This window comes from Ranitomeya variabilis, chromosome 2 (assembly GCF_051348905.1).
Source record: "Ranitomeya variabilis isolate aRanVar5 chromosome 2, aRanVar5.hap1, whole genome shotgun sequence".
NCBI classification, from domain to species: Eukaryota; Metazoa; Chordata; class Amphibia; order Anura; family Dendrobatidae; genus Ranitomeya; species Ranitomeya variabilis.
In genome coordinates this window covers 1,100,356,421-1,100,372,496 of record NC_135233.1, presented here as the reverse complement: position 1 = coordinate 1,100,372,496, position 16,076 = coordinate 1,100,356,421, and the positions used below count along the sequence as shown (strand labels likewise).

At 46.5% G+C, this 16,076-nt stretch overlaps 1 long non-coding RNA gene across 2 annotated transcripts; it reads left to right on the top strand.

Moving 5' to 3' along the window:
• Positions 1-427: 427 nt before the first annotated feature.
• On the top strand, positions 428-15,805 carry LOC143808799 (uncharacterized). 2 transcript variants are annotated; one of them, XR_013222005.1, is made up of 3 exons: positions 428-505; positions 793-898; positions 15,364-15,805. It is a non-coding gene; the product is annotated as an uncharacterized LOC143808799 (long non-coding RNA). The 2 variants fall into 2 exon arrangements; XR_013222004.1 differs by having other exon boundaries at positions 434-509.
• The last annotated feature ends 271 nt before the right edge of the window (positions 15,806-16,076 follow it).

The following is a 16,076-nucleotide window of genomic DNA, read 5'->3' as shown; positions in this document are numbered from 1 at the left end:
AGCCCATAGGTAGAGGAAAACTCCTGTTTGGGCGCACAACAAAGCTCGGAAGGGCAGGAGCGCCATTTGACTTTTGAATGCAAAAACTGATCTAGATGTGTGGTGAGCAATTGCTGATCTACATACACTGCACACAGATACACCTCTGTATAAAGCACATGTGAGGACTCTTACACTCTTACATAATCCTTTCTACATAACATGAGATCCAATCTCCAACACTATTAAGTCAGCTGGATGGGTTAAACCGGCTTAACCAGGCAGGTTACTCTGGTTCCTTTATCCCTTGAGGTAATTTTTTTAATATTATGCGCATATTTCACAGTACTGGGAGCTAAACTCTCTCTTCCCACAGTGCATGTGTGAAGGGTTTGGTTTTACATAACCATTCAGTGTTCCTTAAATACAGTTTGTGCTTTGTGTGTTACTTCACCTTTGTTCATCATTCTCCCATATCCAAGTGGCCGGCTGAAGTCTGACCAAGGTGCAAGTTCCTGTCACCCCAGTAGGTAACCGAAATATACATTATGTCCACAAACTATATGTACCCTGAGAGGCAATCTAAACCAAGTCATCCTACAATGGACTCCTGCGGCTGCCAGATGCACTAACCTCAACATTCCATTAAACAAACACCATGGCTCCTCAGAGTTTTATCCCATGGAACTTGGATAGAAGTATGGTGGGCTACATGGAGGCAAAGATCGACACACTCAGTCTGATTTCACATTGCCTAGACACATGTTGTCATCACCTCTTAAAATAATATGTGCCTATTTCCTTTCTCTACAGAGTATGGTTCTTCTCAAGCTCTCCTGTTTGAGAAAACATTTGACCACATTGGGGACCTCTTGCAAAACTGTTTTGCACTCAATACTGGATATGCCCTGGACCCAAGGTAGTTATAGAGAACTGTGTACTTTCCCATTCGTCAACTTGTACTGCATATATTAATCACCATGGACCCTTATTATAGGATGCTACTATTGGCTCGTTCTTTATAGGGAAAATAGGATGAACTCAACAGTGAGGACAAAGGAATTATATCTCATTGAATGGGACAGCCAGATATGGAAGGGGCTTCACTGTGAGTACAGATCTAGCAGTCATCTTTCCTATAGCCTGGTGACATTTGATAAACTTAGTGTCCTTCTTTAGGACATCATTCAGGGCTGTGATACAGGTGATGGTAAGGCGCATGATGGCCGTGGCTCACAGAGTGAAGAGTCAGAACCCATCTGCATTAACTGGCTTGTAGCTAGATCAGCTTGCCTTCAAACTTTACTGAGGTGGACGTTGTCAACTGTGCTTGGTCAAAAATGCCAAAACCTGGTTCCTGAATCTTATTCATATGTCTCTTGAATCAAGATGAGAGAACCTTCCAAGGTTCGGTTCGGTGAATGTCCCAATGTTCATCGAACGATTCAACAAACATACCCGAAATGCATTGACTTCAATGGGAGGCAAAAGCAAATGCATAGACAATGCCTTCAGGGGGGACAAAAAGCTTCCAAAAGAGCTTAAATTAGGGGCAGACACAAGGAAAATTGGCATCAATTGACCCATCAATTGTGCTATAAATAAATGATAAAAAACAAATTTGAAAGGTTCCCCTGTATTTTTAATAACCAGCCAGGCAAAACTTACAGCTAGGGGCTGCAACCCTCAGTTGTCACCTTCAACAAGGTTGGTTATCAAGAAAAGGGGGGTCCCCATGCTGTTTTCTAAATTATTTAAATAATTTTAAAAAATGGCTTGGTTTCCCCCCATTTTTGACAACCAGCCAAGCTAAAGCAGACAGCTGAGGGCTGGTAGTCTCTGGCTGGTAAGGAGCCATGGATATTGGCCCCATCAGCCTAAAAATAGCAGCCCACAGCCACCTAGAAAAGGTGAATTAGATGGCGCTTTTCCTGGCTCTTCCCACTTGCCTTGGTGCGGTGGTGGCAAGTGGGGTTCATATTTGTAGGGTTGATGTCACTTTTGTATTGTCTGGTGAACTCAGCCACAGAGGTTAGTGATGGAGAGGCATCTATATGAACATATCCATTACTAGTGATGACAGAATACATTCGGTACTCACTTATTTTGTATAGCACAGTCCCTTGATATCAGGGCTGCCACTAGAAATTTCGGGGCCCCATACTGGCAAAATTTTTTGGGCCCCCTTGAGACTCCGCCCAGGCTCCACCCCAGCCCCGCCTCCACGCTCCACCCCTCAAACTGTCCACAGTCCCACCGCTCTCTCTTGGAAAAACTCCACTTCTCACCAATCACACATTGAGGGTACGTGTCCACCTTCAGGATGGCCGGTGGTTGCGTCGGAGCGGCAAACCCGCTCGGCGCTAAGCCCCGCCCCCTACTGTGACGCGATGATGCCGGATGTGTTCATTGCACACATCCGGGATCATCGCACCCCACACATAGGGCCCTGTGTTATTCCTTGCGGCGGCGCAGCTGCCGCAAGGAACACGGACATGCTGCGATCTTAAAAGAAGCACCGCATGTCCGGAGTCGCAGGGCCGCCGGGTGCGTGTTACCACGCATAGTGGAGACGGGATTTCATAAAATCCCCTCCACTATGCTGGAACATCTGGACGCTGCGTGTTTGATGCTGTGGCCCCACGCAGCGTCAAACACGCAGCGTTTACTTAACGTGGACACATACCCTAACAGTTCCCATCACCAGATCACACATATAGCCGGCAGCTTTTGTTTTGGCCAAAAGATTTTTTAAGCCGCCACCATAACACGGTAAACTCTTTTGGTGAGGCCCTACTCTGCTGTAACCTATTAAATATTTGTTAAAATATGCAAAACAATTTAGGTATATTTTTATTTATTTTTAAATTTTTAAAATGACCAATAATATCACATAAAAAGAACAAATACCGCTACACCATGACCAGATGACATATTACCACCACAGTGATCGAATAATATCACATACAAGGGACAAATACCGCTACACCATGACCAGACCGCATATTACCACCACAGTGATCGAATAATATCACATACAAGGAACAAATACCGCAACACCATGTCCAGACCACATATTACCACCACATAGTTACTGAATACTACAATTCTGATCAGTAATAAAAAAAAGCACCACACTATACTATCACCATAAGTGCCATTATACACAGGAAATCTGTACTTAGTATGCAGTGTCTGTGTACAGATAATACAGTGATGACTGGTGACATTATACACAGGACCTCTGTATATAGTATACAGTGTATAGTGTCAGTGTATAGGTAACACTGACTTACCAGTGACGTTTCTAGGTGAAGTCCTTCATCTTTCATCCAGCACAGACCGCTATCATGTCTTCCAGCCAGGACTCGTTTCTGCAGGAAATAACACAGTTTTCTCGAGCTCCGCTTGTAGAACACATTACTTAATTTTTCCCAACTTCTACATTACACCGCATAAAGAAAAAGAGGTGACATAGTGTCACTCTACACAGTAACAGGACCGCCCCCTCATTTAAAACAGTGTCCTCAAAAAATAAATACATCACTGCAGTAATAATATCCCTTAATTAGTCCCTATGGTAATAATATTCCCCATCCTGGCCCCCGTGTGTCTCATTCCTGGCGTCAGCCATATGTTCTCCCATCCTGCCCTCATGAGTATCCATCCTGCCCCATATGATCTCCCCATCCTGCCCCATCTGTCTCCATCGTATCCATCCTGCCCCATGATCCTGCACAATCTGTCTCCAATTCTGCCCCCAGTGTCTCCAATCATGCCTCCTGTGACTCCAATCCTTCCCCATCTGTCTCCAGTCATGCCCCCATGTCTTTCATCATACCCCATATCTCCATTCTGCCCCTGTGTCCAGCATCATAGCCCCTGTGTCCAGCATCATTCATAGCCCCTGTGTCCAGCATCTCTGCCCCTTTGTCCAGCATACTGCCCCTGTATCCAGCATACTGCCCCTGTGTCCAGCATTCTGCCCCCTGTGTCCAGTATTCTGCCCCCTGTGTCCAACATTCTGCCCCCTGTGTCCAGCATTCTGCCCCCTGTGTCCAGCATTCTGCCCCGTGTCCAGCATTCTGCCCCGTGTCCAGCATACTGCCCCCTGTGTCCAGCATCTCTGCCCCTTTGTCAAGCATACTGCCCCTTTGTCCAGCATTCTGCCCCGTGTCCAGCATCTCTACCCCTTTGTCCAGCATACTGCCCCTTTGTCCAGCATTCTGCCCCCTGTGTCCAGCATTCTGCCCCCTGTGTCCAGCATCTCTGCCCCTTTGTCCAGCATACTGCCCCTTTGTCCAGCATACTGCCCGTGTCCAGCATCTCTGCCCCTGTGTCCAGCATCTCTGCCCCTGTGTCCAGCATCTCTGCCCCTGTGTCCAGCATCTCTGCCCCTTTGTCCAGCATACTGCCCCTGTGTCCAGCATACTGCCCCTGTGTCCAGCATTCTGCCCCCTGTGTCCAGCATTCTGCCCCCTGTGTCCAGCATTCTGCTCCCTGTGTCCAGCATTCTGCCCCATGTCCAGCATTCTGCCCCGTGTCCAGCATACTGCCCCCTGTGTCCAGCATCTCTGCCCCTTTGTCCAGCATACTGCCCCTTTGTCCAGCATTCTGCCCCTTTGTCCAGCATTCTGCCCCGTGTCCAGCATTCTGCCCCGTGTCCAGCATACTGCCCCCTGTGTCCAGCATCTCTGCCCCTTTGTCCAGCATACTGCCCCTTTGTCCAGCATACTGCCCGTGTCCAGCATTTCTGCCCCTGTGTCCAGCATCTCTGCCCGTGTCCAGCATCTCTGCCCCTGTGTCCAGCATCTCTGCCCCTGTGTCCAGCATCTCTGCCCCTGTCCAGCATCTCTGCCCCTGTGTCCAGCATCTCTGCCCCTGTGTCCAGCATCTCTGCCCCTGTGTCCAGCATCTCTTCCCCTGTCCAGCATCTCTGCCCCCTGTGTCCAGCATCTCTGCCCGTGTCCAGCATCTCTGCCCCTGTGTCCAGCATACTGCCCGTGTCCAGCATTCTGCCCCGTGTCCAGCATCTCTGCCCCCTGTGTCCAGCATCTCTGCCCCCTGTGTCCAGCATCTCTGCCCCTGTGTCCAGCACACTGCCCGTGTCCAGCTTTCTGCCCCAGCGTGTCCAGCGTTCTGCCCCGGGCCCCACCCCCCTGGGATCGCCGCTCTCAAAAAAAAAAAAACGAGTTCTTACCTTGCCATGCTCCTGCGGCGGGGAACCTCACTTCCTCCACGCAGGTGAAGGACGCACTCGCCGGCGGCTGACAATGACGTCAGACGCCGGCGAAGTGCGACTGCGCACTGCGGCCGCTCAAGTCAGCTGCCAGCCTCCGACTGGCTGGCGGCGGCTGTTAACTATTGACGTGCGGGCCCGTGCCGTGCCCGCACGTCAATAGTGTCCTGCAGGCCCGCAGCGCTGGCAGGGGGGGGCCCGCAGCGCCGGCAGGTGGGGGGCCCGCAGCGCCGGCAGGGGGGGGGGCCGCAGCGCCGGCAGGGGGGCCCGGTGGGCAGATTAGACGGGGCCCGATGCGGGCCCCCTCTGCTCATCGGGCCCCATACGCCAGTCATGGCTGTCATGCCCTGATGGCGGCCCTGCTTGATATAGTGTACTCACTTATTATGTATAAAACCATCCTTAGTTACATAGTTTCCTCTTTTATTATGTATAACACCATCCCTTATTACATACCATCCTCTCTATTTATATATAATGCTGTCCCTTATTATATAGCTTCCTCTACTGTTATATACAGTGCTGTCTCTTACATATATTCTTGTTATTTTTGTTATTCACATCACCTTTTTTTTATTACATAGTCCCCTTTCTTGTTAGATGTAACATGACTGCTGATGGAGGAGCCGGTGACCAGATGACCAATCCATCATCTCCTCCTTTAGAAAAGAAGCTTTCCTATGGTCTATCAGCCATGATTGCATTATGCATCTAACAAGACAGGACGGTATGTAATAAAGAGAGGGCTCTATATAATCTGATATGTAAGGGACGGTGCTGTAAATAACAAGAGAGGGCACTGTGTATTAAGGGACAGCAATGTACATAATAGAGGAGACTATGTAATATACATACATGTGTGTGTGTGTGAGGCTATATATATATTTATATATACATTTATATATACAGTATATATTTGTCACCATAAAAGGAAGGGAGCCCAGAAACTTCTCTTGCTCAGGGGCCCCAAGCTGTCATTGTCCGCCCCTGCTGATGGAAGTTGGACCCGCTTTTTTGGTGTGGGTAAGATGTGTGATGTCCCAGCCTGTGACTCCGTCCCAGACTCCACCAGGTTCAGCCAGTGTGCCATAAGGGAAATGTTGCATCCCTGTCCACAAGCACTGGTCCACGTGTCTGTAGTAATTTAGACCTTCCCTGTGGCTGCGTTGGCCAGAGCACTGCTGATATTGTGTAACACGTGCTTATGTAACACATTGACGGCACTCCGGGAAATATAGTGTTGTGTTGTGAATTTGGATTCTGGGCTCCCCCGGTGGCCGCTTGTGGAATTGGACTTGTCATCCTCTTTCCTGTTTCACCTGGTTTCATCAGTAGTGGGTGTCGCTATTTAAGCTCATTTCTCTGGTGGTTTCTTGCCGGTCAACAATGTTATCTGATGCCTCTCAGTGCTTGTTCCTGCTTCTAGACAACTACTAGATAAGTTGGACTTTTGTCCATGTTTTGTTTTGCCTATTTGTTCCAGTTCACAGCTGAAGTTTTGTTACTGTGTCTGGAAAGCTCTCGTTGATCAGGGATTGCTACTCTGGCGTTATGAGTTAATGCCAGAGTTTAAGGTAATCTCTGGATGGTGTTTTGTTAGTGTTTTTCTGCTGACCATGAAAGTATACTATCTGTCTTCTGCTATCTAGTAAGCGGACCTCAAATTTGCTAAGACTATTTTCCTGCTGCGTTTGTTGTTTCATCTGAACTCACCGTCATTATATGTGGGGGGCTACTGTCTTCTTTGGAATATTTCTCTAGAGGTGAGCCAGGTCTTATATTTCCCTCTGCTAGCTATTTAGGTCTTAGGCCAGAGCTGGGCATCTAGCGATAAATAGGAAATGCTACCTGGCTATTTCTAGTTGCGCGGCAGGCTTAGTTCATGGTCAGTATAGTTCCATCTTCCGAGAGCTTGTCCCTCTATAGGCTTGCTATGATCTCTGCCTGCAGAGATCATGACAGTTTGACCGGCCAGTAAAGTGTTAAAGACCCAGGTTGAGAAAGGAGAGTTATAAGAAGTCTGCTGGAATTTTTTTTTTTTTTTCCTCCAGTCTGCCTTGCTGCAGTCTTTTTTCTCTCTCTCCTCCTAATCTCTGTATGCTCTGTGTGCACCTGACAATAATGGATCTCCAGAGTGTAACTGCGGGTTTGAATAATCTCATCACGAAAGTACAAAATTTACAAGATTTTGTGGTACATGCTCCGGTATCTGAGCCGAGAATTCCTTTGCCGGAGTTCTTCACAGGGAATAGAGCTAGCTTCCAGAATTTCCGAAATAATTGTAAGCTTTATTTGTCCCTGAAGTCTCGTTCAGCTGGAGACCCTGCTCAGCAGGTTAGGATTGTGATTTCCTTGCTCAGGGGTGACCCTCAAGATTGGGCCTTCTCATTGCCAGCAGGGGATCCTGCGTTACGCGATGTGGATGCGTTTTTTCTGGCCTTGGGCTTGCTTTATGAGGAACCTCATTTGGAACTTCAGGCAGAAAAAACTTTGATGGCACTATCTCAGGGGCAAGACGAAGCTGAAGTTTTCTGCCAAAAATTCCGTAAATGGTCTGTGCTTACTCAGTGGAATGAGTGCGCCTTGGCGGCAACTTTCAGAGAAGGTCTCTCTGATGCCGTTAAGGATGTTATGGTGGGGTTCCCTTTGCCTGCAGGTCTGAATGAGTCCATGACAATGGCTATTCAGATTGATAGGCGTCTGCGGGAGCGCAAACCGGTGCACCATCTGGCGGTGTCTATGGAAAAGACGCCAGAAAGTATGCAGTGTGATAGAATTCTGTCCAGGAGCGAGCGACAGAATTTTAGACGGCTCTTTGAGACCATGTATTGATTATCGGCTTCTGAATAAGATCACTGTTAAGTATCAATACCCATTGCCATTGCTTACTGATTTGTTTGCTCGTATAGAGGGTGCTAAGTGGTTCTCTAAAATTGATCTTCGTGGGGCGTATAATTTGGTGCGGATCAGGCAGGGGGATGAGTGGAAGACCGCATTTAATACGCCCGAGGGCCACTTTGAGTATTTGGTCATGCCTTTTGGTCTTTCTAATGCCCCTTCAGTTTTCCAGTCTTTTATGCATGATATTTTCCGCGATTTTCTGGATAAATTTATGATAATATATCTGGATGATATTCTGATTTTTTCTGATGACTGGGACTCTCATGTCCAGCAGGTCAGGAGAGTTTTTCAGGTTCTGCGGTCTAATTCTTTATGTGTGAAGGGGTCTAAGTGCGTTTTTGGGGTCCAGAAAATTTCCTTTTTGGGGTATATTTTTTCTCCCTCTTCCATTGAGATGGATCCCGTCAAGGTGCAAGCCATTTGTGACTGGACTCAGCCCTCCTCTCTTAAGGGTCTTCAGAGATTTTTGGGCTTTGCCAACTTTTACCGCCGATTTATTGCTGGTTTTTCGGATGTCGTTAAACCACTGACTGATTTGACCAGACAAGGCGCTGATGTTGCTAATTGGTCCCCTCATGCTGTAGAGGCCTTTCAGGAGCTTAAGCGCCGTTTTGCCTCTGCCCCTGTGTTGCGTCAGCCTGATGTGAATCTGCCTTTTCAGGTTGAGGTTGACGCTTCGGAGATCGGAGCTGGGGCAGTGTTGTCGCAGAAAGGTTCCGACTGCTCCGTCATTAGGCCTTGTGCCTTCTTTTCTCGCAAATTTTCGCCCGCAGAGCGGAATTATGATGTTGGGAATCGGGAGCTTTTGGCCATGAAGTGGGCGTTTGAGGAGTGGCGCCATTGGCTCGAGGGGGCTAGGCATCAGGTGGTGGTATTGACTGACCACAAAAATTTGATTTATCTTGAGACTGCCAGACGCCTGAATCCTAGACAGGCGCGCTGGTCTTTATTTTTTTCTCGCTTTAATTTTGTGGTGTCATACCTACCGGGTTCGAAGAATGTTAAGGCAGATGCCCTTTCTAGGAGTTTTGACCCGGACTCTCCTGGTAATTCTGAACCCACAGGTATCCTTAGGGAGGGAGTAATTTTGTCGGCCGTTTCTCCTGATCTGCGGCGGTCCTTGCAAGAGTTTCAGGCGGATAGACCGGATCGTTGTCCGCCTGATAGACTGTTTGTTCCGGATGATTGGACCAGCAGAGTCATCTCTGAGGTACATTCTTCTGCATTGGCAGGTCATCCCGGAATTTTTGGTACCAGGGATTTGGTGGCAAGATCCTTCTGGTGGCCTTCTCTGTCACGGGATGTGCGAGTCTTTGTGCAGTCATGTGACGTTTGTGCTCGGGCCAAGTCTTGTAGTTCTCGGGCTAGCGGACTGCTGTTGCCCTTGCCTATTCCTAAGAGGCCTTGGACACACATCTCGATGGATTTTATTTCAGATCTGCCTGTTTCCCAGAAGATGTCTGTCATCTGGGTGGTCTGTGACCGTTTCTCTAAAATGGTCCATTTGGTTCCTCTGCCCAAGTTGCCTTCTTCTTCTGAGTTGGTTCCTCTGTTTTTTCAGAATGTTGTCCGATTGCACGGTATTCCTGAGAATATTGTTTCTGACAGAGGTACCCAATTTGTGTCTAGATTTTGGCGGGCATTCTGTGCTAGGATGGGCATAGATTTGTCTTTTTCATCTGCTTTTCACCCTCAGACTAATGGCCAGACCGAGCGGACTAATCAGACCCTTGAGACATATCTGAGGTGTTTTGTCTCTGCTGACCAGGATGATTGGGTTGCTTTTTTGCCATTGGCAGAGTTCGCCCTCAATAATCGGGCCAGTTCTTCCACCTTGGTGTCCCCGTTTTTCTGTAATTCGGGGTTTCACCCTCGATTTTCCTCCGGTCAGGTGGAATCCTCGGATTGTCCTGGAGTGGATGCGGTGGTGGAGAGATTGCATCACATCTGGGGGCAGGTTATGGACAATTTGAAGTTGTCCCAGGAGAAGACTCAGCGTTTTGCCAACCGTCATCGTCGTGTTGGTTCTCGGCTTTGTGTTGGAGATTTAGTGTGGTTGTCTTCTCGTTTTGTCCCTATGAGGGTCTCTTCTCCTAAGTTTAAACCTCGGTTCATCGGCCCTTATAGAATATTGGAGATTCTTAATCCTGTTTCTTTCCGTTTGGACCTCCCTGCGTCCTTTTCCATTCATAACGTTTTTCATCGGGCGTTATTGCGCAGGTATGAGGTACCTGTTGTACCTTCAGTTGAGCCTCCTGCTCCGGTGTTGGTTGAGGGTGAGTTGGAGTACGTTGTGGAGAAAATTTTGGACTCTCGTGTTTCCAGACGGAAACTCCAGTATCTGGTCAACTGGAAGGGTTACGGCCAGGAGGATAATTCTTGGGTCAATGCATCTGATGTTCATGCTTCTGATCTTGTTCGTGCCTTCCATAGGGCTCATCCTGGTCGCCCTGGTGGATCTGGTGAGGGTTCGGTGCCCCCTCCTTGAGGGGGGGGTACTGTTGTGAATTTGGATTCTGGGCTCCCCCGGTGGCCGCTTGTGGAATTGGACTTGTCATCCTCTTTCCTGTTTCACCTGGTTTCATCAGTAGTGGGTGTCGCTATTTAAGCTCATTTCTCTGGTGGTTTCTTGCCGGTCAACAATGTTATCTGATGCCTCTCAGTGCTTGTTCCTGCTTCTAGACAACTACTAGATAAGTTGGACTTTTGTCCATGTTTTGTTTTGCCTATTTGTTCCAGTTCACAGCTGAAGTTTTGTTACTGTGTCTGGAAAGCTCTCGTTGATCAGGGATTGCTACTCTGGCGTTATGAGTTAATGCCAGAGTTTAAGGTAATCTCTGGATGGTGTTTTGTTAGTGTTTTTCTGCTGACCATGAAAGTATACTATCTGTCTTCTGCTATCTAGTAAGCGGACCTCAAATTTGCTAAGACTATTTTCCTGCTGCGTTTGTTGTTTCATCTGAACTCACCGTCATTATATGTGGGGGGCTACTGTCTTCTTTGGAATATTTCTCTAGAGGTGAGCCAGGTCTTATATTTCCCTCTGCTAGCTATTTAGGTCTTAGGCCAGAGCTGGGCATCTAGCGATAAATAGGAAATGCTACCTAGCTATTTCTAGTTGCGCGGCAGGCTTAGTTCATGGTCAGTATAGTTCCATCTTCCGAGAGCTTGTCCCTCTATAGGCTTGCTATGATCTCTGCCTGCAGAGATCATGACAGTGTTGGTTAGGAATCGAGTACAGTGGGGCTGCCATCGCCAAGAGGTTGCGGAAAGACTCGGTTCCCACAAGTCGAAACATCAACATTTCCAGGGCTACCAATCTGGATGTGTGGCTGTTTAGCATTTTGCCTTGTGGGTGGGTCGATATTTCTGCTTTCTGTTAAAGATCTGGGGCAGGAACAAGTGAATGCTGCGCTCAGACAACAAACTGGATGTGGTTGCTGACTATTGTGTCTGTGCAACTGCAGGTTCTGGGCAGGAGGCATCAGTGCTTGCTTCATGGACAGCAAATTGGGAAGGCCGTAACACAGGGGAAGGGACAGTGGTTTCACCATCAGACACAGATTTTGTACCCAGGCGTTCAGCCCACCTACTCGGGTGCTTGGCTGACATGTGCTTTTGCAAGCTGGTGGTGCTCAGGTTGGCAGTGTTCTTGCCTCCTCTTAGCTTGGTATGGCATATGATGCAAATTTCAGTTGTTTTATCTGAAAGAATTTCAGAAAAAAACTGCCATACAGGGGAACAACACACCCTTGGCCTGTTACCTAGCCCAGTGCGAGGGGCTTTGTGGAATGTAAGCCCGCAAGGGCAGGGTCCTCACCCCTCTGTATCAGTCTGTCTTGGTTCCTTTGTTTACTGTAATTGATATCTGTAATTTGCATGTAACCCCCTTCTCATGTACAGCACCATGGAATCAATGGTGCTCTAAAAATAAATAATAATAATAACAGTTGACTGAGTTCACCCTCTGGTCAAACCACTACCTCTTCTTCTACTAAAAAGCACCAGTAGCGCTGATACCCTAATAACCCTGCAGCAGATAATGTTACGGTCACGCCTCTCCGTAACTAAAAACAATATAGTCAAAAAGTGTAAAAGAAGGTTATCTGCGCTGGATTAAAGTTGTAACTTTCTTGTGCAGAGACCCAAGAGGAATAATTGCTTACACTAAATATAACCATAAAATAAAATAGAAAAGAATATATATATATATACCTGATGGAGTTTCTTATCTGAAAGTACGATCTTCCGTGGTTGGAGCCACTCGCAATGCCCTGCAGATAAAGACCAAATGGAGTCAGGGCTGTGTGGAGTCTATCTAGGCTGATGGATCTGGCTGCCGTTTAAGATGCACAATCTTTCCACGGTCCTCACACTTACGTCTCCCAGGGAAAAAAGAGGCAAAAGAAGTCCGGAAACTGCCGGGTGTTGCCTATCGAGTAACGAGTAGCAGGAACTGCCCCGGCCGGTGGCAGTTAAAAAAGTCCCGCGCTTGTTATACTCTTATTGTCGGTTAGTTATGCTGTATTGCTTGACTTAGCCGCTCGGTACTCTGCCGTGGCAGGACCTTGTGTGACGTCACAGTCACGTGATTACTCACGTGACGGGCTATGGAAAGACACTAGGACCACCTCTTCTTGCCTGTTTTTGTTCTACTGATCCATCCCTATCTGCACTGCTGTGCTTGCTAGGCGTGCCACCGTGCCAGGTTGGATCAGTGGCTTCATCATCGACCACGTTATCTTCCAATTCCTCAATCTGATCCTCCTTCTGAGTTGCAATTTGAGGGTGACCTGATGGGAATTGTGCGTCATGATTATACTCCATCTCTTCATACATGACTTGATCTTCCTCAACGTGGCTTTCTCCTGGCCATGGGTGCTCAAATGTTTGGGCATCACTGCACTCCACGTCCTCATGACCCTCTTTAATGGTGCACGTTGAGAGGCCTGAAAAATTACAGGGGAACGTAAACAATTCCTCAGAGTGGCCAGCTTTGAGGTCATATTTCTCCTGGTGGGAGGAAGGAGGACGAGGTTGAGGATTCAGAGGCCCAGCAACTTGACTACTGAGACTGGACATGTGGAAGAATTTGTGGTGCTGCTTGTCAACACACTGGAGCCTTTGTCTGCCATCCAACCTACAACATCCTCATACTTGCCTGGATTCATCAGTGGTGTAGAGTGCTGACCACATTTTACCAGGAAGCTAGAATAAGATCCACCCACCTTCTGATCTTGGCAAGCACCACCACATCCACATCCCTAAACATCACCCTTTCTCATATTGAATGCTTTATGCTTATGAAAAATAAAATTCCTGGCTTTATTTTTGACAAGTACCCTGACAGAGGTGTTATGTACAAATTCAATATATCTAGCAATGTGTGGCAATTCTTTTTTTAAGATTAAGATATCAGCTTTAATACACACAGCAACAGCAACAGCAGACACATGAAAATTAGAGATACATTTTCACATTTGCGTATCTCTGCAGGCTTTGCGCACAGCTGCTAGATAAAGATACGCTGTTTATTAAACCAATAGAAAATGCATAGGCTTGTGCTGATTGGTCAACGGCACTCCTGTCTTTCCCTCGGGGAGGCTGCTTCCAAGTAAAATGAGGCTTGTACATGTTCCTCACATGGGTTTTCAGGCCTGACAGCACCTGGTGGCCCTCTGAAAATGTGAAGCGGGGGCCGCATAATGACATGGTGGTGGACATGGTGGTGATAGCGGGCAAAGGCCAAAATTCAAATGGGCATGTTTGAAATGGCATTGAAAAGCGATGGGGGAATATGTATTCCACTATGTGGCTTACTATTTGGCATGAGGGAGGGACCTCCCAAATGTAGGAGTGAGAGCCCTCACAAATGTATGATACAGGGCCACCTGAGGGTCCTTACCAAACACGAGTTTCATGGCACCTGCTGGCCCTCTGTAAATTGTAAGTGAGGGCCGCATAATGGCATGGTGGTGAACATCGTGGTGGTGACGGGCGAAGCCCAAAATTCAAATGTCTATCTTTTAGCTGACATTGTAAAGGGATGGGGAATATGTATTCCACTATGTGGCTAACTATATGACATGATAGAGGGACCTCCCAAATGTAGGAGTGAGAGCCCTCACAAATGTAAAAGGAAAAACTAAAGCCAAAACGCTATGTGTGAACATATGCTAAAGGGGAGGTATAATTTATTTATTTTTTTTATTTTTTGCGTTACATACATGTAGTTATGAAGGAAAAAATGTTTCTAAGCATTTTTCAATTTAATTTTTTTTTTGGTTGGTTTCGTAGGTCTTTTTATAAATCTGTAAAACCGGCTGTTCCCATTGGGTTTTAGCTCTTCCCCATCCATTTCAGCTTTTTCTCAGGCCCCCAGACCTGTGTGTTGGGTCCAGCGGAAAAATATTCGGCTTTCCCATTGACTTGCATTGGATTTGTTATTTGGTACGAGTACACAGATATTAGAAATTATTTGTGCCGATTTTCCCAAATCCGAATATTTCACTATTCAATCATCACTATCCATTACTAATCCTATAGTTGTATGGTAAATAAAGACACAGCCAGAATAAAGTCCTTTAACCCCTTAATGACCCTGCCAATTTTTACAATTCTGACCACTTTCCCTTTATGAGATTATAACTCTGGAGCTTCAACGGATCCCGGTGATTCTGAGATTGTTTATTCGTGACGTATTGTACTTTATGGTTGCGTTAACAGTTCTTTGATATAACGTTTATTTGTGAAAAAAATGGAAATTTGTCCAAAATTTTGAAGATTTCGCAATTGTCAAGCTTTTCATTTTAATGCCCTTAAATCATATAGATACAGTACAGACCAAATTGTACGTCACACAAAATAGTTAACAAATAACATTTCCCACATGTCTACTTAACATCAGCACAATTTTGGAAACATAATTTTTTTTTGCTACGAAGTTCTATGGAGTAAAAGTTGACTAACAATTTCTCATTTTTACAACAACATTTACAAAACCATTTTTTTAGGGACCACCTCACATTTAAAGTCACTTTGAGGGGTCTATATTACAGAAAATACCCAAACGTGACACCATTCTAAATACTGCACCCCTCAAGGTGCTCAAAACCACATTCAAGAAGTTTATTAACCCTTCGGGTGCTTCACAGGAATTAATGGAATGTGGAAGGAAAAAATGAACATTTAATTTTTTTCACTAAAAATTTACTTTAGACCCAAACTTTTTTTTACTTTTACAGGGATAACAGGAGAAAATGGACCTCGAAATGTGTTGTGCAATTTCTCCTGAGAATGCCGATACAGCTGGGGTTGTCCTGAAGAAGTATGAATACTTTGATACACATTGACTAATAAACCTCTTACAATTGGACTGGCATCCTTCATGCTTTCCACATAGCAGCGCAGATTTAACCCATTCGCTTCTCCATTACTTGTTCTTTCATCCTTTCGTGGGTCTGCAACAGCCTAATCGTTACCAGTGGTTGTGTGCACACAACCTGACCAGGTGTGCACCATTAGACAACTCTTTTGGACTTTTACCCAGATAAGACTCTCTTTGCACTTTGCGTTTTTCCAGTCTTCTTTTATTTGGATACTTGCAGTTTGGTGCACATGGCTGGTGAAGACTCCTTTCAGGGAGACTCTGGTTTGTCTCTCCCCAGCTCCAACATGACCAGTGTGCTCGGCTTCCTCAGCTTACTGAAATGGACAGAAGTGAACACATGTCCTGGTTCTTAGTTAAAGGTAGCCAGATGCATCCAATGAAGACTTGCAGTGCTGGCATTTCCCCATCCTACCTGGTTTTCATACAGCAGCTTTACTCTTTTACTTGGGTTATTGGAAAGCACAAGTTGCCAAACTCTGCACCAACAATAATGTTGCATAATTCAATACTAGAGTTACCAGGGGTGCTGAGGTAAGAAGAGGACACACATGACTGACCACCCTTTCT